Raw genomic sequence first — 25,990 nt, forward strand, 5'->3', positions numbered from 1 at the left:
ATGCAGGTGCAGCAGGCGGTTAAGAAAGCAAATGGCATGTTGGCCTTCATAGCAAGGGGATTTGAGTACAGGGGCAGGGAGGTGTTGCTACAGTTGTACAGGGCATTGGTGAGGCCACACCTGGAGTATTGTGTACAGTTTTGGTCTCCTAACCTGAGGAAGGACATTCTTGCTATTGAGGGAGTGCAGCGAAGGTTCACCAGACTGATTCCCGGGATGGCGGGACTGACCTATCAAGAAAGACTGGATCAACTGGGCTTGTATTCACTGGAGTTCAGAAGAATGAGAGGGGACCTCATAGAAACGTTTAAAATTCTGACGGGGTTAGACAGGTTAGATGCAGGAAGAATGTTCCCAATGTTGGGGAAGTCCAGAACCAGAGGTCACAGTCTAAGGATAAGGGGTAAGCCATTTAGGACCGAGATGCGGAGGAACTTCTTCACCCAGAGTGGTGAACCTGTGGAATTCTCTACCACAGGAAGTTGTTGAGGCCAATTCACTAAATATATTCAAAAAGGAGTTAGATGTGGTCCTTACTACTAGGGGGATCAAGGGGTATAGCGAGAAAGCAGGAATGGGGTACTGAAGTTGAATGTTCAGCCATGAACTCATTGAATGGCGGTGCAGGCTAGACGGGCCGAATGGCCTACTCCTGCACCTATTTTCTATGTTTCTATGACAAGGGGCGGGGTTTTAAAACTGCGGTCAGAGAAGGGGGCGGGGCTTGGCAGACGCCTGTGTCCAAAAAAGTGCAAATAGTTAATCCCATAAAATCTCCCACATCCCTGTACCCACCAGGACCCGGCTGGAAACAGACACTGACATCACTCACTTTGTTCCTGCACCAAGATGTCCGCACATGCGCTTTGTCACTCACTGAAGTAAGATAGCGGAGCGTTTACCCAGTCTTCCTGTACCAAGATAGCCGCCGTTAGCCTGGGCCTGTGACCGGGAGAAAGCCCCTGAAGCTGCAACCGCCGATAGTCCGGTTACTATTCTGGCTTGAGGCGGGCACCGGTTGTTTATGAAGCCTCCTGACTGCTCGCTCGTCCATTACTCCCCTCCGCCCTGCTGAAAATGAGCGCTTCTGCACAGCAGATGCTTCACGCGTCTTCGCCGCCATTGCACGCGCCGCGCATGCTCGAAACTCAGCCAGGTCCTGCGCCTACGCATTCAGCTCCTGTCGTCTGGGAGCGGCACATTCTCCCTCGCGGGGAATGCTGGGTAAAAGCCTCACCATTGAAAGGCTGCATTAGTGAATCGAACAGGATTTACTGTGGTTGCACAGCAGGCCGGTGCCATTGGAGGGAGCAACATGCTGCGGCGGCCGGGCCCGGAAATCGGCACGGTTCCGGCCTGCAAGACCATCAGCAGGCCAGTGCCATTGGAGGGAGCAGCGTGTGCTGCTGCAGGAGGGCGATGGCTACAAAGCCAGATCGCTGATTGCAATGCGGGCAGGCACAACAGGAGGGGCGAAGGAGCGGCAAGAGTCCGTAGAGGGAAGTGACCAGGGCCCAGAAGAGGCGAGGGTCCAAGGGCAGCACAGGCCAGCCCACACTTGATGTGTGTGCGCGTTCGGTTTGTGCAGCAGAGCTTGTCTCCAGTAAGTCTTGGGTAATTCCTGTCACTGGACCAAGACCTAGCTCTGTCAAGCCCGTGTGGTGGCTGGTGTGCAACGGCCACCACACCTTAAAAAAAATCCAAGCACAGGCATCTTCCACCCTTCACGATGTAGTTCGAAATCTGGAATATTAGGTCCTTTATTGAAACACCTGTGAACTCATCCCTTTTTCGCGTGGAAGCAAGTCATCCTCGCTTTGAGGGACTGCCTATGATGATGATGATGTTCATTCTGGCAATTAGTGTTTGTTTCTGATGATCTTAATAACCCCTATACCTAACCTCTCTGTCCTCGTCTCCTAGACTATTCCAACAAAGCTCAACTCAAGCTCGAGGAACAGCACCTCATCTTTCGTTTAGGCACTTTACAGTCTTCTGGACTCAACATCGAGTTCAAAAATTTCAGAGCGTAACCACCACCAATCTTTGGCTCCCTTCCCACTCCTTGTCTCTAATGGTAGTTGGGCATTATCCCACCATTCACACCCTATCTTGACTACTGTTTTTCTAACTTCTGGCATTACCATTTGAATTCGGCACATCACCCCTTTTGTCTCGCTAATCTCTCCTGTCTTCCAACCTATCACAGACCGTCCCTGTTATCCTTTCTTTCCCTCCCCCTATCAGTGCTGGTTAAGAATCGGTTCTTTCCTAACAGTCTCCAGTTCTGACGAAGTGTCATCAACCCAAAATGTTAACTCCGCTTCCTCTCCACAGGCGCTGCCTGACCTGCTGAGATAGAAACATAGAAACATATAAATTTACAGCACAGAAGGAGGGCATTTTGGCCCATCATGTCTGCGCTGGCTGACAAAGAGCTGCACAGCCCTTGGTCAGCAGCCCTAAAGGTTACATATAAACCTATGAACAATGGCGGCAAGGCAAAGAGAACCCAGCCCAACCAGTCCGCCTCAGACACCTACCACACCCCTTACACTGAAAGATTCTACACTCCACCCCATGTGATCTCCTGGGAGAGGCAAAAAACAGATAAAAACCCAGGACATTTTGGGAGAAAAAAATCTGGGAAAATTCCTCTCCGGCCCATCCAGACAATTGAAACTAGCCCAGGTGATTACCTTGACCGTATTCGATTCCCTGCAGTACTTGCCATTATATCTGTGCCAGCCAACAAGAGGTTATCCAGTCTAATCCCAATTACCAGTTCTAGGTCTGTAACCCTGCAGGTTACGGCACTTTAAGTGCCTATCCAATCATCTCTTAAAAGCGGTGAGGGTTTCTGCATCCACCACTCTTCCAGACAGTGAGTTCCAGATCAACACCACCCTCTGCATAAAGAAGACACCCTCACATCCCCTCTAAACCTTCCACCAACTTAAAACTATGCCCCCCAAGTAGCTGTGGCTAAATCACTCCTTAACATAGCAAAATTAGCTTTTCCCCAATTCGGGACTTTTATTCCAGGCCTATCCTTGCCCTTATCCATAACCAACTTGAATCTGACTGAATTATGGTCATAGGCACCCAAGTGCTCTCCCACTAATACCCCTTCAGCCTTACGACCCTATGGCTTTTGGACTTCACAGCAATTTGTCTACATAGTTTCTCCTCTATCTCCCTCCCACTGTTTGGGGATCTATAATGCATGCCCAGCAGTGTGATCGCCCCTTTTTTATTTTTCAATTCGACCCATATGACCTCATTTGATGATTCCTCTCACACATCATCCCTCCTCACCACTGTAATAGTTTCTTTAATCAGTACCATGACCATGACGCCCCCCCTTTTTACCTCCCCTCCGTGTCTTGTCTAAAAATCCTGTAACCAGGAATATTGATCTGCAAAACAATGCCCCTCTTTCAACCATGTTTCTGTAATGGCTATAATGTCATACTCCCAAGTATCTACCTGTGCTCTTAGCTCATCTATCTTATTCGCTATACTCCTTGCATTTCAGCCTAACTATCAGTTAACCCATTTTTGGATCCGATTTCCAGCATTTTCTGTTTTTATTCCAGCATCCACAGTATTTTGCTTTTGTATCCTTATACCTGACATGGAGATTAATATTGTGTATAAATGTTGAATAAATTACCTTTGTTTCAAACTCAGTGTGTGGAATATTTGATTCCTCCATAATCAGAGGAGACTAATTCATGTTCTGTTATCGACTGTTCCATTTTAGGGTTTTTTCTTAATCTAACTTGTATCACTTCTCACCTCGTTCGCCTTCTGTCATATCAAACCCCAAACTTGTTCCATTTGAGTACATGGCGTGTGGTTGCAGTAGACTTAAACTGCAGTGTCTCACTTTAAGCTCAATTGAAATTGCTTTGAACTACCCCTTTATTGAACTGTCTGCATAAGATTTGAAATCCGTTACTTTCTGAATCAGTTAACCCATTTTTGGATCCGATTTAATTTTTAAAAATTCATCCACACATTTTACACTTGATAGCCGGTGAAATATTCTGATATTTGTAATTGTCATTGCCACAGGCTTCATTTCCTGGTCACTGACTCCATCCCTCTCCCCAACTTCTGTCTGAGACTGAACCAGGCTGTTTGCAATCTTAGTGTCATACATAACCCGAAAGTAAGTTTTTGACCACTAATCTGCAGCATAACTAAGACTGTGTATTTCCACATAGAAACATAGAAAGTTACAGCGCAGAAGGAGGCCACTTCGGCCCATCGTGTCCTTGCCAGCTGACAACAAAAGATGAAAACCCGGGCCAATTGGGGAGAAAAAAATCTGGGAAAATTCCTCTCTGACCCATCCAGGCGATTGAAACTAGTCCAGATCACTCTGGCCATATTCGATTCCCTGCAGTACTTACCATCGTATGTGCGCCAGCCAACAAAAGGTCATTCAATCTAATCCCAATTAACAGCTCTAGGTTCGTAACCCTGCAGGTTACGGCACTTTAAATGCCTATCCAAGCACCTTTTACATGTGGTGAGGATTCTGCATTCACCACCCTTCCAGGCAGTGAGTTCCAGATCCCCACAACCCTCTGCATAAAGAAGCACCCTCCTCCCTCAAATCCCCTCTGAACCTTCCACCAACCACCTTAAAACGATGTCTCCTCATAATAGACATCTCCACCAATGAAATAGGCCCTTGCTATCCACTATTTCCAAGCCCCTCAAAATGTTGTACACCTCAATGAGGTCCCCTCTCAACCTCTACTGTTCCAATGAGAACAAATCCAGCCCATCCTATCTGTCCTCATAACTAAGATTCTCCATTCCAGGCAGAAGCCTAGTAAATCTCCTCTGCATGCTCTCAAGTGCAATCACGTCCTTCCTATAATGCGGCGACCAGATTGCACGCAGTACTCCAGCTGTGATCTAACCAGAGTATTATACAATTTAAGCATAACCTCCCTGCTCTTATATTCTATGCCTCGGCCAATAAAGGCAAGCATTCCATATGCCTTCTTAAGTACCTTATCCACCTGGCCTGCTACTTTCAAGGAATCTGTGGACCAATGGTGGAGCTTTGGAGGCGTGGCCTATTCACTTGGAGCCTGGAGCAGTGAGAGAAGGAGCTACCTGCTGTTGTTCCTGCCTGGAAAGCCTTTGTGAGACATGTGAAACAGCCCAGGAAGAGGAGGAAGGGGCTTTCTACAATTCCAATTCATCTAGAGGGAGAGGAGGAGAGCTGAAAATTCAACAACCTTTAATACTGCTACAAAGAGTTGGAGAGAGGGGGAAAAAGAACAACAACTATCCAGTGTGGAAGGAGGGAAAGACTTCATCATCAAGAGGTGGGTGTATTTTGGTGCATTCCCCGAAAGACTTTGTTGTATCAGTGGGGGGAGGAAAGAAGACCGTTTCGAGGGCTGGAACATCGCGGGGTGTGTGTGTGTGTGGAAGTGTGTGTGGGGGTCTTGCTTACAGCTAGGCCCCACACACCACTGAAGCACCCCTCCCCCATTGCCTAGCCTGGGATAGCTGGAGCTACCAGGCTGAAGTATTACTAATCACCCTATTTAACATCGTTGGGAGTGTGTGCCTGGGTGGCTCCAGCTACCCCAGGTGAAGACATCTTCTCCCCCCACCCGAAGACCATCTACAAAGACTGTGTTTGTTTTTTCCATCATCTGGGGAGTGCACCCCAAGAAACACCCACCCATCGCTGTGAGGGGAGACCTGCCCTCGCAGCTTCCCTCTTTCCCACCACCCTCTCTCTTTCTCTCTTTCTCTGTCTCTCCCCTTTCTCTCTGAGAGCCCCTTTCCTCCTAATTGAAAAAACCATTAAGACAACTGAGCAGAGGGAGCAAGGCGCCTCCCCAATTGTCAACTAGGGGAGAGGTGTGCCTCTTTTAGAGCTCCCTCTGTTCAAACATCAACGAGGCCATTTAAGACTATTTAGGCCTGTGACTTTGGGGTGTGTGTGGCCCTTAAAGGGACCCCGTGATGGTGACTCCATCCACGCCGGTGGCAGGGCCAGCAAAGACATATGCGCAGGCGGCGTCCACATCCATGGCACCTCCTGCGCCTCCTGCTGCCCTGCCACCTTTCAGACTAATAACAAAGAAACACGGGGTCAGGAGCTACACTCACCCCACAATGAGCATTGAGGAGTGCGTGCGGGCGATGGCTGGGGTAGTCGGCCCCTCGGCCATTGTCGCAGCCTCCAAGATGTCTGGGAAGGCCGTGTTCTTCCTGGGGTCGGAGCGGGCGGTGTCCTGGCCCTTGAAAAGGTGGGCGGGATGTTCCTGCCGGTGCACCCTCTCGGGGCCACCATGCAGAGGGTCATCCTTTCAAACGTCGCGCCCTTTGTTCCCGCTGAGCTCCTCCTCCCTCACCTACACCAACTGGGGGAGATAAGGTCAGGGATCAACCCCATACCACTTGGCCTCAGGGAGAACAGCCTGCACCATGTGTTCTCCTTCCGCCGCCAGCTTTTTGTCTGGCTGGCGCGGGAGGAGACGACAGAGGGTATTTTTAATGTGGTGCATGAGGGGACTGCCTACCGCGTCTTTTGGACGTCGGACGGCGTGCGGTGCCATGCCTGTAGGGAGGTGGGGCACGTTCGCAAGAACTGCCCCGCCTCCAAGGCCGCCAAACCACCGAAGGCGGCCAAGGCAGGCGCCGCCACCACCCCTCCCCCTAGTTGAGTCCGCGTGCTGGGAGCTGTGGGTGCACAGGCATCGTCGGGGGCCTTTGTTTTCACGGCCTCCGGCGGGGGGGAGGGAGAGCATCCGATCGGAAAGAAGGCACGGAGGAAGGCGAAACATCTCGAGGCGGGTCCCCTCAGTGCGCCAGACAATTTGATCACCGGGCTCAGCCCACCCCTGTCACCGGCGAGCGCGGGGTGCCCTGAGTCCGTGCCTGAGCCCTTGACCAATATCACAGAGGGGCTCGGGCGCGGGCAAGATAAGAAAAAGGGGGGAGTGGAGCGGGAGGCCTCGGCAGACATGGAGGTCTCCCTGCCTCCATGCCCCCCCCAGGAACAAAAGGAGGCGCCGCTCCAATGAGGCGGAGGGGGAACAACATCCCTCCGCGGAGGAGTCGGTGCCCGCCGCGTGTCCCGCGTCCCCCACCAGCGCCCCCAAACTGCGCCGTAGGCGAGAGGAGTCTGCCCCCGGGGAGGGTGAGACAGTCGAGGCTGCCCAGCTTCTGCCTCCCGGGGATGGCGTGGAAGATTTGCCTGTTATGGGGGGCGTGGGGCCAGCGGAGGAATGCGTAGCCGCCGGGTCGAGCGTCCCGGGGACTGAGGCGGGCGGTGCCGAAAAGACTGAACCAGAGCATGTCCAGCTATTAACCAACTTCCCCCGGGAGTCGCTCGACCCGGAAGAAACAAAAAATGTTAACAGTTTGAATGATTCTGTACATGCTGGGCCAGGGGGTGGCGGCGGGGAGGAGGAAGAACAACAACCCTCGCCCCCTACTTTGGAGCTGGGGTACATGGAGGACCTGGAACATTTCTTTGACCAGGTCTCTCCGCGTTCCCTGGCTCCTGGGGCGGAGGAGGAACCCCTTCCGCTGTTGCTTCCTGACCCAGCACCGTTTTTAAAAGATCCCAGTGGGGACTCCTCTGCCGACGATCCTGGGGGTGGGATCGGGGCAGGGCCAAGGCCGGATGGAGCGGCCGGGCCATTTGCCATACCTCGTGCGGTCGATGGGCCGGCTGCTAGCGGTGACCTCCCGGAGGGGGACGGAGACTCGGTGGGGGACGAGGGAGAAGATCTCGAGGCCATCGCCAGTGAGGCAGTGGATCTCCTCGTGCCTGCCGCTGAGACCCCCTCATTCCTGCACAGGAACTCCGGGACTTTTTGGTCCAGAGCCAGGGTCGCCGCAACCGAGCCCATCTGGCCCTGGAAAGATGGTCCGAGCCGGGGCTGCTCGTCACGTCCGTCCGCGCCGCCGCTAAAACCATGGCCGCGGGCGGGCCCTTATCAACGCCGCAAGGCCTTGAGCTGCGCCGGCTCAAAAAGTTCCTCGCTGGGCTGCTGAAGGAGTGGAGGCCAACAAACGACTCCACTCCCCCCCCACCACAATAGGTTAGGTAGAGGTTGCACTATGCTTTTGTCATGAAGATAACCATAGCCAGCCTCAACATCAACGGCGGCAGAGAGGCACACCGTAGATTTGACAATTTTTCGCTCTTGCGGGAGGGGAAATATGCAGTGTGCTTCCTGCAAGAAACCCACACCATTCCGGGAGATGAAGCCACGTGGCTCCTGGAATGGCAAGAAGAGGTCCGCATGAGCCACCTCACTACCACTTCTTGTGGGGTGGCCATCTTGTTGGCCCTGCATTTTCAGCCGGAGATCTTGGGGGTCGAGGAGCCTGTGCCAGGCCGCTTGCTGCACATCACGGTTCACCTGGGGGATGTGCCGCTCCATCTCATGAACGGGTATGCCCCTCAGCCCGGCCGGCAGCAAACGCGCTTCTTCGAAGAAGTGTCCGCTCTTCTTGGCTCCGTTGATGTCGGCGACTGCATTGTACTCGGGGGGGATTTTAACTGCACCCTCGAGGCGAGGGACCGCTCCGGTGCCCCGCAGTGCATGACGGCGATGGAGAAGTTGAGGGACCTGGTCGGGTCCTTCGACTTGGTGGACATCTGGCGAAATCTTCATCCCGACTCCAGCGCCTTTACTTGGATGAGGCCTGGAGTATGATAGTCCAGGGTCGACCGCCTTTACGTGTCTTGGGCGTACATTTCCTGCGTCCCGGCGGCCTCCATGCGGCCGGTGCCGTGTTCGGACCACCACCTGGTGTGGCCGGAGCTCGCTTCGCTCTGCGCGAGGACGGGGTCCGCGTACTGGCACTTTAACAACCGGCTGCTGGAGAACGTGCGGTTCCAGGACTCGTTCCGTCGTTTCTGGGCCGACTGGAGAAGGAAGCAGTGGGGCTTCCCCTCCTTGAGGCTATGGTGGGACGTGGGCAAGGCTCACGTCCGCGTCTTCTGTCAAGAGTACGCGAGGAGGTCGACCAAGAGGCGGGCGGCCAGGGTCGGGCGCCTAGAAAATGAGGTGCTCGACCTGGCGTCCCGTCTCGGTCAAGTCGTCGAGGACCCGGCCCTGCAGATGGTATACGAAGCGAAGAAGGCCGCGCTGAAGGACCTGCAGCTCGTCGGGTCCCGAGGTGCATTCATGCGGTCACGGATCCGGTTCCTGCGGGATCTGGACCGCGGCTCCCCCTTCTTCTACTCGCTGGAAAAAAGACAGAGTGTCCGTTAGCAGCTCTTGACGCTGCTGGCCGACGACGGCTCTCTCGTCTCGGATCCGGAGGGCGTCAACAACAGGGCCCGTGAATATTAGAGGGCTCTGTTCTCTCCGGGGCCGTCCAGCGAGGAAGCGCGTAGAGTTTTGTGGGAGGACCTGCTGAGGGTCGGCCCGGAGGGCACCGAAAATCTGGAAGCTCCGCTAAGCCTGGCGGAGCTGACTGGCGCCCTCGACCGGCTCTCGAGGGGAAAATCCCTGGGGCTGGACGGGCTGACCGTGGAGCTCTACAGGGCGTTCTGGGACGTCCTGGGGGGCGACTACGCGCGGGTCCTGGGGGAAAGTCTGGCGACCGGGGAGATGCCCCTCTCTTGGCACAGGGCAGTCATCGTCCTGCTGCCTAAGAATGGCGATCTCCGCCTCCTTAAGAACTGGCGCCCGGTCTCCCTCCTCAGCACGGACTACAAAATCTTCGCCAGGGCGATGTCTGCTCGCCTTGGTGCCGTGCTGGACCACATGATCCACCCACATGATCCACCCCGACCAGTCCTACACGGTCCCGGGCCGGACAATCCACGATAACATCCATCTGGTCCGGGACCTCATCCATCATTCCCAGGAGGCTGGTCTGTCGGTCGCCTTCCTATCTCTCGACCAAGAGAAGATGTTCGACAGAGTGGATCACGACTATCTGTTCGGGGCTATGCGCGCTTTCGGGTTCGGGACGCATTTTGTCACCCGGATCCAACTTTTGTACGCCACCGCGGAGTGTCTGATTAAGGTTAACGGGTCCTTGATGCGCCCCTTTGCTTTGGGAGAGGGGTGCGCCAGGGATGCCCCATGTCCGGCCAGTTATATGCCATCTGCGTGGAGCCTTTCCTGCGCCTCCTGCGGACGAGGTTGACGGGACTGGCTCTAGAAGGGCCGGGCGTGGAGGTCGTCCTCTCGGCTTACGCCGATGACGTGCTCCTCGCGGTAGAGGATCCTGCTGACCTGCGGAGGATGAGTGAGTGCCAGGAGATTTACTCGACTGCATCCTCTGCCAGGATCAACTGGGAGAAATGTTCCGGACTCCTGGTGGGTCAGTGGCGGGTGGACTCCCTGCCGGAGGAGCTCAGGCCTTTTGCCTGGAGCACGACCCATCTCCTCTATCTGGCAGTCTACCTTAGCCCCGACGAGGAAGCCTGGCCGGCGAACTGGCAGGAGCTGGAGGCCAAGGTCGCCGCTCGCCTAGGGCGCTGGACAGGACTGCTCCGAGTGCTGTCCTACACAGGTCGAGCTCTAGTCATAAACCAGCTGGTGGCTGCCATGTTGTGGTACCGGCTGGTCACTTTGACCCCTCCCCCTGCGTTTGTCACCAAGATACAGAAGAAGCTGGTGGACTTCTTCTGGAACAACAGGAAGCACTGGGTCTCTGCCGCGGTCTTGAGTCTCCCGCTTGGGGAGGGCGGTCAGTCGTTGGTGTGCGTCAGCACCCAGCTCGCGACTTTCCGAATTCAGACCCTGCAGAGATACCTTTACATTGATCCCCCTCCTAGGTGGCGTGCTCTGGCGATGTATTTCTTCCACCAACAGCACGGCCTCAACTACGACACGCAGCTCCTGTTTGTGAGCTTGGGGGGCGTCAGGACCGCCCTCCAGGAGCTGCCTGTCTTTTACAAGGACCTCACCAGGGTCTGGAACAAAGTTTCCACCAATCGCAGCTCTCCACCGGCTGGAGTGGCGGCCGTCCTGCAGGAACCGCTGCTCGGGAATCCGTACCTCCACGACCGAGGTTTTGGGTGGCGGTCGGACGAGAGGGCTGTGGCTGGTGAGGTGACCAGGGTCAGGGACCTGCTCGATGGCGGAGGAGCGGGCTGGATGGCGCCAGACACACTGGCGGAGCGCCTAAATTCAGCCAATGTCCGCCGCGCGGCCGATGCCATCGAGTTGCTAAAAACAGCTCTGGGCCCCGACTCCGTTAGGTGTGTCGATGAGGCTCAAGGAAGTGGGGAGATCCCGTCCGAACTGACCCCCGTCCGGATGGAATTCCTCATCGGCGCCAAACCCCGGAACTTCTCTCGGGAGCCGGTGCCTCACAACTTGAGGCGCCTCGAGGAAATCCCCTCCGTGCCTTTCAGTTCCGCGCGGATGGGTTTCCTGTACGGGCTGCTCCTGCACACTCTCAACTTTGCCATCCTCGCCTGCCGTCCGGACACGCCATGGCATACCATCTTGCCGTCCAGAGGAGGCAGTGTTCCCCGATGGAGGGCACTCTACGTGGGAGTCCTCCCACTATTTATCGGGGACTTGGCCTGGAGGGTGGTGCACGGAGCAGTGTCATGCAATAAATTTTTAAGCCGGTTCACGGGCTCCCAGGCCGCCTGCAATTTCTGCGGTCTGGAAGAGTCCGTGTTCCATGTTTTTATTGAATGCACGAGGTTGCAGCCCCTGTTTTATTATTTAAACGGGCTGCTGCTGAAATTCTGGCTGCACTTCAGTCCCACACTCCTGATCTTTGGACACCCTGTGCAGAGGGGAGCGGGTAGGTCCGAGGGCCTCCTCGTAGGACTGCTCCTGAGCACAGCCAAGGGTGCCATCAGCCGGTCCAGGCAGCGGGCGGTCGAGGGGGTCGTTCAGCCAGACTGCCTGCCTCTCTTCCGCTCTTACATCCGGTCCAGGGTGTCCTTGGAGATGGAGCACGCGGTGTCCACCGGTACGCTCGCGACCTTCCGCGAGAGGTGGGCACCGGAGGGACTGGAGTGCATCGTCACGCCCGACAACCAAATTTTTATTTGATTTTATGTTTTAAAGTTTAATTTGTTTTAATTGCCGGTGTTTTTTTAGTGTCCCCTCCCCTTTTATAGGGGGCACTCGAGAAAAAAAAATGATTTTAGTGGCCAAAAAAAACTTTAAAAAAAAACAAAAACACAAAAAGAAAACACAAAAAAAGGGCCTTGGAAATGTTTGGTGCGCCCCCCAGATCGGGGGGACACGATTTAATGATTTAATGTTTTAATTTTTTTCACAAAAAAGGTTCTGTGGACCAATGGTGGAGCTTTGGAGGCGTGGCTTATTCAGTTGGAGCTCTGCTGTAGTGAGAGAAGGAACTCCCTGCTTTTGCTCCTGTCTGGAAGGCCTGGAGTGAACCCTGAGAACAGCCCAGGAAGAGGAGGAGAGGGCTGGCTTACTACACATTCAACGTCCAGAGGGAGAGGAGGAGAGCAGAAAATTTATTACAACTACAGAGAGTTGGAGAGAGGGGGAAAAGAACAACCTGAGGAAACACCATCCAGTGTGAAAGGAGGGAGAGCCATTACTACAATCTTCGACAGGTGGGTGTGTTTTGGTGCATTCCCCAAAAGACTTTGTTGTATCGGTGGGGGGAGGAAAGAAGACCTTTTGAGGGCAGGAACATCGCGGCGGGTGCGTGTGTGTGGAAGTGTGTGTGGGGGTCTTGCTTACAGCTAGGCCCCACACATCACTGAAGCACCCCTCCCCCATTGCCTAGCCTGGGATAGCTGGAGCGACCTGGCTGAAGAATCTTTAATTACCCTATTTTACATCGTTGGGAGTGTGTGCCTGGGTGGCTCCAGCTACCCGAGGTGAAGACATCTTCTCCCCCCACCCGAAGACCATCTACAAAGACTGGATTTTTTTGCCATCTGGGGGGTGCACCCCAAGAAACACCCACCCATCGCTGTGAGGGGGACCTGCCCTCGCAGCTTCCCTCTTTCCCACCCCCTCCCACTTTCTCTCTCTCTCTATCTCTGTCTCTCCCCCTTCTCTCTGAGAGCCCTTTCCTCCTAATTGTAAAAACAATTAAGACAACTGAGCAGAGGGAGCAAGGCCCCTCCCCATTCGTTAACTAGGGGAGAGGTGTGCCACATTAAGTGCTCCCTCTGCTCATACACTTAAACGAGGCCATTTAAAGACCATTAAGGCCTGTGACTTTGGGGTGGGTGTAGCCCTTAAAGGGACCCCGTGATGGCGACTCCATCCACGCCGGTGGCACGGCCAGCTAAGACATATGCGCAGGGGGCGTCCACATCCACGGCGCCTCCTGCGCCTCCTGCTGCCCTGCCACCATTCAGAGTGATAACAAAAAAACACGGGGTCAAGAGCTACACTCACCCCACAATGAGCATTGAGGAGTGCGTGCGGGCGATGGCTGGGGTAGTCGGCCCCTCGGCCATTGTCGCAGCCTCCAAGATGTCTGGGAAGGCTGTATTCTTCCTGGGGTCGGAGCGGGCGGTGTGCCTGGCCCTCGAAAAGGGGCTCACGGTGGGCGGGACGTTCCTGCCGGTGGACCCTCTCGAGGCCACCGCGCAGAGGGTCATCGTATCGAACGTCCCACCCTTTGTTCCCGCTGAGCTCCTCCTCCCTCACCTACACCAACTGGGGGAGGTAAGGTCGGGGATCAACCCCATACCGCTCGGCCTCAGGGAGAACAGCATGTGCCACGTGTTCCGCTTCCGCTGCCAGCTCTTTGTCCGGCTGGTGTGGGAGGAGACGACGGAGGGCTATTTTAATGTGGTGCACGAGGGGACTGCCTACCGCGTCTTTTGGACGTCGGACGGCGTGCGGTGCCATGCCTGCAGGGAGGTGGGGCACGTTCACAAGAACTGCCCCGCCTCCAAGGCCGCCAAACCACCGAAGGCGGCCAAGGCTGGCGCTGCCGCCACCCCTCCCCCTAGTAGCATCCGTGTGCCAGGAGCCGTAGGTGCGCGGGCATCGTCGGGGGCCTTTGTTTTCACGGCCTGCGGCGGGGGGAGGGAGAACGTCCGATCGGAAAGAAGGCACGGAGGAAGGTGAAACATCTTGAGGCGGGTCCCCTCAGTGCGCCAGACAGTCTGATCACCGCGCTCAGCCCAACCCAGTCACCGGCGAGCGCGGGGTGCCCTGAGCCCGTGCCCGAGCCCTTGACCAATATCACAGAGGGGCTCGGGCGCAGGCAAGATAAGAAAAAGGGGGGAGTGGAGCGGGAGGCCTCAGCAGTCATGGAGGTCTCCCTGCCTCCGCGCCCCCCCAGGAACAAAAGGAGGCGCCGCTCCAATGAGGCGGAGGGGGAACAACATCCCTCCGCGGAGGAGTCGGTGCCCACCATGTGTCCCGCGTCCCCCACCAGCGCCCCCAAGCTGCGCTGTGGGCGAGAGGAGTCTGTCCCCGGGGAGGGTGAGACAGTCGAGGGTGCCAAGCCTCTGCCTCCCGGGGATGGCGTGGAAGATCTGCCTGTCGTGGGGGGCGTGGGGCCAGCCGAGGAATGCGTAGCCGCTGGGTCGAGCATCCCGGGGAATGAGGCGGGCGGGGCCGAAAAGGCCGAACCTAATCCCGCCCAGTCAATATCCAACTTCCACCGGGACTTGCTCGACTCGGCAGAAATACACAGTATTAACAATTTTAATGAATCTGTACACGCTGGGCCGGGGGGCGGCGGCGGGGAGGGAGAAGAACAACCCTCGCCCCCTACTTTGGAGCTGGGGTACTTGGAGGACCTGGAACATTACTTTGGCCAGGTCTCTCCGTGTTCCCCGGTTCCTGGGGCGGAGGAGGAACCCCTTCCACTGTCACTTCCTGACCCAGCACCACTTTTAAAAGAGCCCAGTGGGGACTCCTCTGTCGACGATCCTGGGGGTGGGATCGGGGCAGAGCCAGGGCCGGATGGAGCGGCCGGGCCATTTGCCTTACCTCGTGCGGTCGACGGGCCGGCTGCTAGCGGCGACCTCCCGGAGGAGGACGGGGACTCGGTGGAGGACGCGGGTGAAGATCTCGAGTCCATCACCAGTGAGGCAGTGGATCTCCTCGTGCCCGCCGCTGAGACCCCCTCATTCCCGTAGAGGAACTCCGTTGACTTTTTGGTCCAGAGCCAGGGTCGCCGCAACCGAACCCATCTGACCCGGGAAAGATGGTCCGAGCCGGGGCTGCTCATCGCTTCCGTCTGCGTCGCCGCTAAAACCATGGCCGCGGGCAGGCCCTTATCAAAGGCGCAAGGCCTTGAGCTGCGCCGGCTCAAAAAGTTCCTCACTGGGCTGCTGAAGGAGTGGAGGTCAACAAACGACTCCACTCCCCCCCCCCACAATAGGTTAGGTAGAGGTTGCACTATGCTTTTGTCATGAAGATAACCATAGCCAGCCTCAACATCAATGGCGGCAGAGAGGCACACCGTTGATTTAACAATTTTTCGCTCCTGCGGGAGGGGAAATATGCGGTGTGCTTCCTGCAAGAAACCCACACCGTTCCGGGAGATGAAGCCACGTGGCTCCTGGAATGGCAAGGAGAGGTCCGCATGAGCCGCCTCACTACCACTTCTTGTGGGGTGGCCATCTTGTTGGCCCCGCATTTTCAGCCGGAGATCTTGGGGGTCGAGTAGCCCGTGCCAGGCTGCTTGCTGCATGTAACGGTTCGCCTGGGGGACGTGCCGCTCCATCTCGTGAACGTGTACGCCCCTCAGCCCGGACCGCAGCAAACGCGCTTCTTCGAAGAGGTGTCCGCTCTTCTTGGCTCCGTCGACGTCGGCGATTGCATTGTCCTCGGGGGGGATTTTAATTGCACTCTCGAGGCGAGGGACCGCTCCGGTGCCACGCAGAGCATGACGGCGATGGAGAAGTTGAGGGACCTGGTCGGGTCCTTCGACTTGGTGGACGTCTGGCGAAATCTCCACCCCGACTCCAGCGCCTTTACTTGGGTGAGGCCTGGAGTAGGATGGTCCAGAGTCGACTGCCTTTACGTGTCTCGGGCGTATGTTTCCTGCGTCCCGGCGGCCTCCATGCGGCCGGTGCCGTGTTCGGACCACCACCTGGTGTGGCCGGAGCTCGCTTCGCTCTGCGCGAGGACGGGGTCCGCTTACTGGCATTTTAACAACCAGCTGCTGGAGAACGAGCGGTTCCAGGACTCGTTCTGTCGTTTCTGGGCTGACTGGAGAAAGAAGCAGGGGGGCTTCCCCTCCTTGAGGCTATGGTGGGACGTGGGCAAGGCTCACCTCCGCGTCTTCTGTCAAGAGTACGCGAGGGGGTCGACCAAGAGGCGGGCGGCCTGGGTCGGGTGCCTAGAAAAAGAGGTGCTCGAACTGGAGTCCCGTCTCGGTCAAGTCGTCGAGGACCCGGCCCTGCGGATGATGTACGAAGCAAAGAAGGCCGCGCTGAAGGACCTGCAGCTCGTCGGGTCCCAAGGCGTGTTCGTTAGGTTGCAGATCCGGTTCCTGCGGGATCTGGACCGCGGCTCCCCCTTCTTCTACTCGCTGGAAAAAAGGCAGAGTGTCCGTAAGCAGCTCTTGACACTGCTGGCCGACGATGGCTCTCTCGTCTCGGATCCGGAGGGCGTCAACAACAGGGCCCGTGAATATTAGAGGGCTCTTTTCTCTCCGGAGCCGTCCAGCGAGGAAGCGCGTAGAGTTTTGTGGGAGGACCTGCCGAGGGTCGGCCCGGAGTGCGCTGAAAATCTGGAAGCTCCGCTAAGCCTGGCGGAGCTGACTGGCGCCCTCGACCAGCTCTCGAGCGGAAAAGCCCCGGGGCTGGACGGGCTGACCGTGGGGCTCCACAGGGCGTTCCGGGATGTCCTGGGGGGCGACTACGCGCGGGTCCTGGGGGAAAGTCTGGCGACCGGGGAGATGCCCCTCTCTTGGCACAGGGCAGTCACCGTCCTGCTGCCTAAGAAGGGCGATCTCCGCCTCCTTAAGAACTGGTGCCCGGTCTCCCTCCTCAGCACGGACTACAAAATCTTCGCCAGGGCGATGTCTGCTCGCCTTGGTGCCGTGCTGGACCACATGATCCACCCCGACCAGTCCTACACGGTCCCGGGCCGGACAATCCACGATAACATCCATCTGGTCCGGGACCTCATCCATTGTTCCCAGGAGGCTGGTCTGTCGGTCGCCTTCCTATCCCTCGACCAAGAGAAGGTGTTCGACAGGGTGGATCACGACTATCTGCTCGGAACTCTGCGCGCTTTCGGGTTCGATACGCATTTCGTCGCCCGGATCCGACTTTTGTACGCCGCCACGGAGTGTCTGATAAAGGTTAACGGGTCCTTGACGGCGCCGCTTCGCTTTGGGAGAGGGGTGCGCCAGGGATGCCCCATGTCCGGCCAGTTATATGCCATCTGCGTGGAGCCTTTCCTGCGCCTCCTGTGGACGTGGTTGACGGGACTGGCTCTGCAAGGGCCGGGCATGGTGGTCATCCTCTCGGCTTACGCCGATGACGTGCTCCTCGCAGTAGAGGATCCTGCTGACCTGCGGAGGATGCGAGAGTGCCAGGAGATTTACTCGGCTGCATCCTCTGCCAGGATCAACTGGGAGAAATGTTCCGGACTCCTGGTGGGTCAGTGGCGGGTGGACTCCCTGCCGGAGGAGCTCAGGCCTTTTGCCTGGAGCACGACCCATCTCCTCTATCTGGCAGTCTACCTTAGCCCCGACGAGGAAGCCTGGCCGGCGAACTGGCAAGAGCTGGAGGCCAAGGTCGCCGCTCATCTAGGGCGCTGGACGCGACTGCTCCGAGTGCTGTCCTACAGGGGTCGAGCGCTAGTCATAAACCAACTCGTGGCCGCCATGTTGTGGTACCGGCTGGTCACTTTGACCCCTCCCCCTGCGTTTGTCATCAAGATACAGAAGAAGCTGGTGGACTTCTTCTGGAACAACAGGAAGCACTGGGTCTCTGCCACGGTCTTGAGTCTCCCGCTTGGGGAGGGCGGTCAGTCATTGGTGTGCGTCAGCACCCAGCTCGCGACTTTCCGTCTTCAGACCCTGCAGAGATAACTTTACGTTGAGCCCCCTCCTAGGTGGCGTGCTCTGGCGATGTAATTCTTCCGCCAACAGCACGGCCTCAACTACGACACGCAGCACCTGTTTGTGAGCTTGGGGGGCGTCAGGACCGCCTTCCAGGAGCTGCCTGTCTTTTACAAGGAACTCACCAGGGTCTGGAACAAAGTCTCCACCAAGCGCAGCTCTCCACCGGCTGGAGTGGTTGGTGTCCTGCAGGAGCTGCTGCTCGGGAATCCATACCTCCACGACCGAGGTTTTAGGTGGTGGTCGGACGAGAGGGCTGTGGCTGGTGAGATGACGAGGATCATGGACCTGCTCGATGGCGGAGGAGTGGGCTGGATGGCGCCAGACATGCTGGCGCAGCGCCTAAATTCCGCCAACGTCCGCCGCGCTGCCGATGCCATCGAGTCGCTAAAAACAGCTCTGGGCCCGGACTCCGTTAGGTGCTTCGAGGAGGCTCAAGCACGTGGGGAGATCCCGTCCGAACTGACCCCCGTCCGGATGGAATTCCTTATCGGCGCCAAACCCCGGAACCTCTCTCGGGAGCTGGTGCCTCACAACTTGAGGCGCCTCGAGGAAATCCCCTCCGTGCCTTTCAGTTCCGCGCGGAGGGGTTTCCTGTACGGACTGCTCCTGCACACTCTCAACTTTGCCATCCTCACCTGCCGTCCGGACACGCCATGGCATACCATCTTGCCGTCCAGAGGAGGCGGTGGTCCCCGATGGAGGGCACTCTACGCGGGAGTGCTCCCACTATTTATCAGGGACTTGGCCTGGAGGGTGGTGCACGGAGCAGTGCCGTGCAATAAATTTTTAAGCCAGTTCACGGGCTCCCAGGCCGCCTGCAGTGTCTGCGGTCTGGAAGAGTCCGTGTTCCATGTTTTTATTGAATGCACGAGGTTGCAGCCCCTGTTTTATTATTTAAAGGGGCTGCTGCTGAAATTCTGGCTGCACTTCAGTCCCACACTCCTGATCTTTGGACACCCTGTGCGGAGGGGAGCGGGTAGGTCCGAGGGTCTCCTCGTAGGACTGCTCCTGGGCACGGTAAGGGTGCCATCAGCCGGTCCAGGCAGCGGGCGGTCGAGGGGGTCGTTCAACCTGACTGCCTGCCTCTCTTCCGCGCATACATCCGCGCCAGGGTGTCCTTGGAGATGGAGCACGCGGTGTCCACCGGTACGCTCGCGGCCTTCCGCGAGAGGTGGGCACCGGAGGGACTGGAGTGCATCGTCACGCCCGGCAACCAAATTTTTATTTGATTTTATGTTTTAAAGTTTAATTTGTTTTAATTGCCAGTGTTTTTTTAGTGTCCCCCTCCCCTTTTTAGGGGACACTTGGAGAAAAAAAATGATTTTAGTGCCCAAAAAAAACTTTAAAAAAGAACAAAAACACAAAACAAAACACAAAAAAGGGCCTTGGAAATGTTTGGTGCGCCCCCCAGATCGGTTGGACACGATTTAATGATTTAATGTTTTAATTTTTTTCACAAAAAGATTTCTGTGGACCAATGGTGGAGCTTTGGAGGCGTGGCTTATTCAGTTGGAGCTCTGCTGTAGTGAGAGAAGGAACTCCCTGCTTTTGCTCCTGTCTGGAAGGCCTGGAGTGAACCCTGAGAACAGCCCAGGAAGAGGAGGAGAGGGCTGGCTTACTACACATTCAACATCCAGAGGGAGAGGAGGAGAGCAGAAAATTTATCATTTATTACAACTACAGAGAGTTGGAGAGAGGGGGAAAAGAACAACCTGAGGAAACACCATCCAGTGTGGAAGGAGGGAGAGCCATTTCTACAATCTTCGACAGGTGGGTGTGTTTTGGTGCAGTCCCCGAAAGACTTTGTTGTATCGGTGGGGGGAGGAAAGAAGACCTTTCGAGTGCCGGAACATCGCGGCGGGTGCGTGTGTGTGGAAGTGTGTGTGGAGGTCTTGCTTACAGCTAGGCCCCACACATCACTGAAGCACCCCTCCCCCATTGCCTAGCCTGGGATAGCTGGAGCTACCTGGCTGAAGAATCTATAATTATCCTATTTTACATCGTTGGGAGTGTGTGCCTGGGTGGCTCCAGCTACCCCAGGTGAAGACATCTCCCCCCACCCGAAGACCATCTACAAAGACTGGGTTTTTTTGCCATCTTGGGGGTGCACCCCAAGAAACACCCACCCATCGCTGTGAGGGGAGACCTGCCCTCGCAGCTTCCCTCTTTCCCACCCCCCTCTCTCTTTCTCTCTCTCTCTCTCTCTCTCTGTCTCTCCCCTCTCTCTCTGAGAGCCCTTTCCTCCTAATTGTAAAAACAATTAAGACAACTGAGCAGAGGGAGCAAGGCCCCTCCCCATTCGTTAACTAGGGGAGAGGTGTGCCACATTAAGAGCTCCCTCTGCTCATACACTTAGACGAGGCCATTTAAAGACCATTAAGGCCTGTGACTTTGGGGTGGGTGTAGCCCTTAAAGGGACCCCGTGATGGCGACTCCATCCACGCCGGTGGCAGGGCCAGCTAAGACACATGCGCAGGCGGCGTCCACATCCATGGCGCCTCCTGCGCCTCCTGCTGCGCTGCCACCATTCAGAGTGATAACAAAAAAACACGGGGTCAAGAGCTACACTCACCCCACAATGAGCATTGAGGAGTGCGTGCGGGCGATGGCTGGGGTAGTCGGCCCCTCGGCCATTGTCGCAGCCTCCAAGATGTCTGGGAAGGCTGTATTCTTCCTGGGGTCGGAGCGGGCGGTGTGCCTGGCCCTCGAAAAGGGGCTCACGGTGGGCGGGACGTTCCTGCCGGTGGACCCTCTCGAGGCCACCGCGCAGAGGGTCATCGTATCGAACGTCCCACCCTTTGTTCCCGCTGAGCTCCTCCTCCCTCACCTACACCAACTGGGGGAGGTAAGGTCGGGGATCAACCCCATACCGCTCGGCCTCAGGGAGAACAGCATGTGCCACGTGTTCCGCTTCCGCTGCCAGCTCTTTGTCCGGCTGGTGTGGGAGGAGACGACGGAGGGCTATTTTAATGTGGTGCACGAGGGGACTGCCTACCGCGTCTTTTGGACGTTGGACGGCGTGCGGTGCCATGCCTGCAGGGAGGTGGGGCACGTTCACAAGAACTGCCCCGCCTCCAAGGCCGCCAAACCACCGAAGGCGGCCAAGGCTGGCGCTGCCGCCACCCCTCCCCCTAGTAGCGTCTGTGTGCCGGGAGCCGTAGGTGCGCGGGCATCGTCGGGGGCCTTTGTTTTCACGGCCTGCGGCGGGGGGAGGGAGAGCGTCCGATCGGAAAGAAGGCGCGGAGGAAGGCGAAACATCTTGAGGCGGGTCCCCTCAGTGCGCCAGACAGTCTGATCACCGCGCTCAGCCCAACCCTGTCAGCGGCGAGCGCGGGGTGCCCTGAGCCCGTGCCCGAGCCCTTGACCAATATCACAGAGGGGCTCGGGCGCAGGCAAGATAAGAAAAAGGGGGGAGTGGAGCGGGAGGTCTCGGCAGACATGGAGGTCTTCCTGCCTCCGCGCACCCCCAGGAACAAAAGGAGGCGCCGCTCCAATGAGGCGGAGGGGGAACAACATCCCTCCGCGGAGGAGTCGGTGCCTGCGGCATGTCCCGCGTCCCCCACCAGCGCCCCCAAGCTGCGCTGTAGGCGAGAGGAGTCTGTCCCCGGGGAGGGTGAGACAGTTGAGGCTGCCCAGCCTCTGCCTCCCGGGGATGGCGTGGAACACCTGCCTGTCGTGGGGGGCGTGGGGTCAGCGGAGGAATGCGTAGCCGCCGGGTCGAGCGTCCCGGGGACTGAGGCGGGCGGGGCCGAAAAGGTCGAACCTGAGCCCGCCCAGCCAATATCCAACTTCCCCCGGGACTTGCTCAACTCGGCAGAAATACACAGTTTAAACAATTTTAATGAATCTGTACATGCTGGGCGGGGGGTGGCGGCGGGGAGGGGAAAGAACAACAACCTTCGCCCCCTACTTTGGAGCTGGGGTATTTGGAGGACCTGGAACATTACTTTGACCAGGTCTCTCTGCGTTCACCAGCTCCTGGGGTGGAGGAGGAACCCCTTCCGCTGTCGCTTCCTGACCCAGCACCGCTTTTAAAAGAGCCCAGTGGGGATTCCTCTGCCGACGATCCTGGGGGTGGGATCGGGGCAGAGCCAGGGTCGGATGGAGCAGCCGGGCCGTTTGCCGTACCTCGTGCGGTCGACGGGCCGGCTGCTGGCTGCGACCTCCCGGAGGGGGACGGGGACTCAGTGGGGGACGAGGGAGAAGATCTCGAGTCCATTGCCAGTGAGGCGGTGGATCTCCTAGTGCCCGCCGCTGAGTCCCCCCTCATTCCTGCAAAGGAACTCCGGGACTTTTTGGTCCAGAGCCAGGGTCGCCGCAACCGAGCCCATCTGACCCTGGAAAGATGGTCCAAGCCGGGGCTGCTCATCGTGTCCGTCCGCGCCACCGCTAAAACCATGGCCGTGGGCGGGCCCTTATCAAAGGCACAAGGCCTTGAGCTGTGCCGGCTCAAAAAGTTCCTCACTGGGCTGCTGAAGGAGTGGAGGTCAACAAACGACTCCACTCCACCCCCCACAATAGGTTAGGTAGAGGTTGCACTATGCTTTTGTCATGAAGATAACCATAGCCAGCCTCAACATCAATGGCGGCAGAGGGGCACGCCGTAGATTTAACAATTTTTCGCTCCTGCTGGAGGGGAAATATGCGGTGTGCTTCCTGCAAGAAACCCACACCGTTCCGGGAGATGAAGCCACGTGGCTCCTGGAATGGCACGGAGAGGTCCGCATGAGCCACCTCACTACCACTTCTTGTGGGGTGGCCATCTTGTTGGCCCCGCATTTTCAGCCGGAGATCTTGGGGGTCGAGTAGCCCGTGCCAGGCCGCTTGCTGCACGTCACGGGTCGCCTGGGGGACGTGCCGCTCCATCTCATGAACGTGTACGCCCCTCAGCCCCAACCGCAGCAAACGCGCTTCTTCGAAGAGGTGTCCGCTCTTCTTGGCTCCGTCGATGTCGGCGACTGCATTGTCCTCGGGGAGGGATTTTAACTGCACCCTCGAGGCGAGGGACCGCACCGGTGCCCCGCAGAGCATGATGGCGATGGAGAAGTTGAGGGACCTGGTCGGGTCCTTCGACTTGGTGGACGTCTGGTGAAATCTCCATCCCAGCTCCAGCGCCTTTACTTGGGTGAGGCCTGGAGTAGGATGGTCCAGAGTCGACCGCCTTTACGTGTCTCGGGCGTACGTTTCCTGCATCCCGGCGGCCTCCATGCGACTGGTGCCATGTTCAGACCACCACCTGGTGTGGCCGGAGCTCGCTTCGTTCCGCGCGAGGACGGGGTCCGCGTACTGGCATTTTAACAACCAGCTGCTGGAGGACATGCGGTTCCAGGACTCGTTCCGTCGTTTCTGGGCCGACTGGAGAAGGAAGCAGGGGGGCTTCCCCTCCTTGAGGCTATGGTGGGACGTGGGCAAGGCTCACGTCCGCGTCTTCTGTCAAGAGTACGCGAGGGGGTCGACCAAGAGGCGGGCGGCCAGGGTCGGGCGCCTAGAAAAAGAGGTGCTCGAACTGGAGTCCCATCTCGGTCAAGTCGTCGAGGACCCGGCCCTGCGGATGGTGTACGAAGCGAAGAAGGCCGCGCTGAAGGACCTGCAGCTCGTCGGGTCACGAGGCGCGCTGGTGAGGTCGCGGATCCGGTTCCTGCGGAATCTGGACCACGGCTCCCCCTTCTTCTACTCGCTGGAAAAAAGACAGAGTGTCCGTAAGCAGCTCTTGACGCTGCTGACCAATGACGGCTCTCTTGTCTCGGATCCGGAGGGCGTCAACAACAGGGCCCGTGAATATTACGGGGCTCTGTTCGCTCCGGAACCGTCCAGCGAGGAAGCGCGTAGAGTTTTGTGGGAGGACCTGCCGAAGGTCAACCCGGAGGGCGGCAAAAATCTGGAAGCTCCGCTAAGCCTGGCGGAGCTGACCGGTGTCCTCGACCGGTTCTCGAGGGGAAAATCCCCGGGGCTGGACGGGCTGACCATGGAGTTCCACAGGGCGTTCTGGGACGTCCTGGGGGACGACTACATGCGGGTCCTGGGAGAAAGTCTGGCGACTGGGGAGATGCCCCTCTCTTGGCGCAGGGCAGTCATCGTCCTGTTGCCTAAGAAGGGCGATCTCCGCCTCCTTAAGAACTGGCGCCCGGTCTCCCTCCTCAATACGGACTACAAAATCTTCACCAGGGTGATGTCTGCTCGCCTTGGCGCCGTGCTGGACCACATGATCCACCCCGACCAGTCCGACACGGTCCCGGGCCGGACAATCCACGATAACATCCATCTAGTCCGGGACCTCATCCATCATTCTCCGGAGACTGGTCTGTCGGTCGCCTTCCTATCTCTCGACCAAGAGAAGGGGTTCAACAGGGTGGATCACGACTATCTGTTCGGAACTCTGAGCGCTTTCGGGTTCGGGACGCATTTCGTCGCCCGGATCCGACTTTTGTACGCCGACGTGGAGTGTCTGATAAAGGTTAACGGGTCCTTGATGGCGCCCCTTCGCTTTGGGAGAGGGGTGTGCCAGGGATGCCCCATGTCCGGCCAGTTATATGCCATCTGCGTGGAGCCTTTTCTGCGCCTCCTGCGGACGAGGTTGACGGGACTGGCTCTGCAAGGGCCGGGCGTGGAGGTCGTCCTCTCGGCTTACGCCGATGACGTGCTCCTCGCAGTAGAGGATCCCGTTGACCTGCGGAGGATGCGTGAGTGCCAGGAGATTTACTCGGCCACATCCTCCGCCAGGATCAACTGGGAGAAATGTTCCGGACTCCTGGTGGGTCAGTGGCGGGTGGACTCCCTGCCGGAGGAGCTCAGGCCTTTTGCCTGGAGCACGACCCATCTCCTCTATCTGGGAGTCGACCTTCGCCCCGACGAGGAAGCCTGGCCGGCGAACTGGCAAGAGCTGGAGGCCAAGGTCGCCGCTCGCCTAGGGCGCTGGACAGGACTGCTCCGAGTGCTCTCCTACAGGGGTCGAGCGCTAGTCATAAACCAGCTGGTTGCCGCCATGTTGTGGTACCGGCTGGTCACATTGACCCCTCCCCCTGTGTTTGTCGCCAAGATACAGAAGAAGCTGGTGGACTGCTTCTGGAACAACAGGAAGCACTGGGTCTCTGCCGCGGTCTTGAGTCTCCCGCTTGGGGAGGGCGGTCAGTCGTTGGTGTGCATCAGCACCCAGCTCGCGACTTTCCATCTTCAGACCCTGCAGAGATACCTTTACGTCGAGCCCCCTCCTAGGTGGCGTGCTCTGGCGACGTATTTCTTCCGCCAGCAGCACGGCCTCAACTACGACATGCAGCTCCTGTTTGTGAGCTTGGGGGGCGTCAGGATCGCCTTCCAGGAGCTGCCTGTCTTTTACAAGGAACTCACCAGGGTCTGGAACAAAGTCTCCACCAAGCGCAGCTCTCCACCGGCTGGAGTGGCGGCCGTCCTGCAGGAGCCGCTGCTCGGGAATCCATACCTCCACGACCGAGGTTTTAGGTGGTGGTCGGACGAGAGGGCTGTGGCTGGTGAGGTGACCAGGGTCAGGGACCTGCTCGATGGTGGAGGAGCGGGCTGGATGCCGCCAGACACGCTGGCGCGGCGCTTAAATTCCGCCAACGTCCGCCGCGAGGCCGATGCCATTGAGTCGCTAAAAACTGCTCTGGGCCCTGACTCCGTTAGGTGCATCGAGAAGGCTCAAGCACGTGGGGAGATCCCGTCCGAACTGACCCCCGTCCGGACGGAATTCCTCATTGGCGCCAAACTCCGGAACCTCCCTCGGGAGCCGGCGCCTCACAACTTGAGCCGCCTTGAGGAAATCCCCTCCGTGCCTTTCAGTTCCACGCGGAGGGGTTTCCTGTACGGGCTGCTCCTGCACACTCTCAACTTCCTCGCGTGCTGTCCGGAAACGCCATGGCGTACCATCTTGCCGTCCAGAGGAGGCGGGGGTCCCCGATGGAGGGCACTCTACGCGGGAGTCCTCCCAGTATTTATTGGGGACTTGGCCTGGAGG

General features: G+C 57.6%; 1 protein-coding gene across 9 annotated transcripts in view; it reads right to left on the reverse strand.

The window, feature by feature from the left end:
* The window catches only part of LOC139252676 (zinc finger protein 239-like), a 111,017-nt gene that overhangs the window by 9,400 nt on the left and 75,627 nt on the right, over positions 1–25,990 (reverse strand). The window contains exon 1 of one of the 9 annotated variants that reach the window (XM_070873458.1): positions 903–1,123. The exons of 7 other annotated variants lie outside the window; for them this stretch is intronic. The gene's annotated coding sequence lies outside the window, so the exon portion shown is untranslated. Of the gene's footprint in view, positions 1–832; positions 1,124–25,990 lie in introns of those variants that run through there. One more of the 9 variants, XM_070873457.1, reaches the window with a different exon arrangement.

The sequence above is a fragment of the Pristiophorus japonicus genome, unplaced genomic scaffold (genome assembly GCF_044704955.1).
Source record: "Pristiophorus japonicus isolate sPriJap1 unplaced genomic scaffold, sPriJap1.hap1 HAP1_SCAFFOLD_476, whole genome shotgun sequence".
Taxonomy (NCBI): Eukaryota; Metazoa; Chordata; class Chondrichthyes; family Pristiophoridae; genus Pristiophorus; species Pristiophorus japonicus.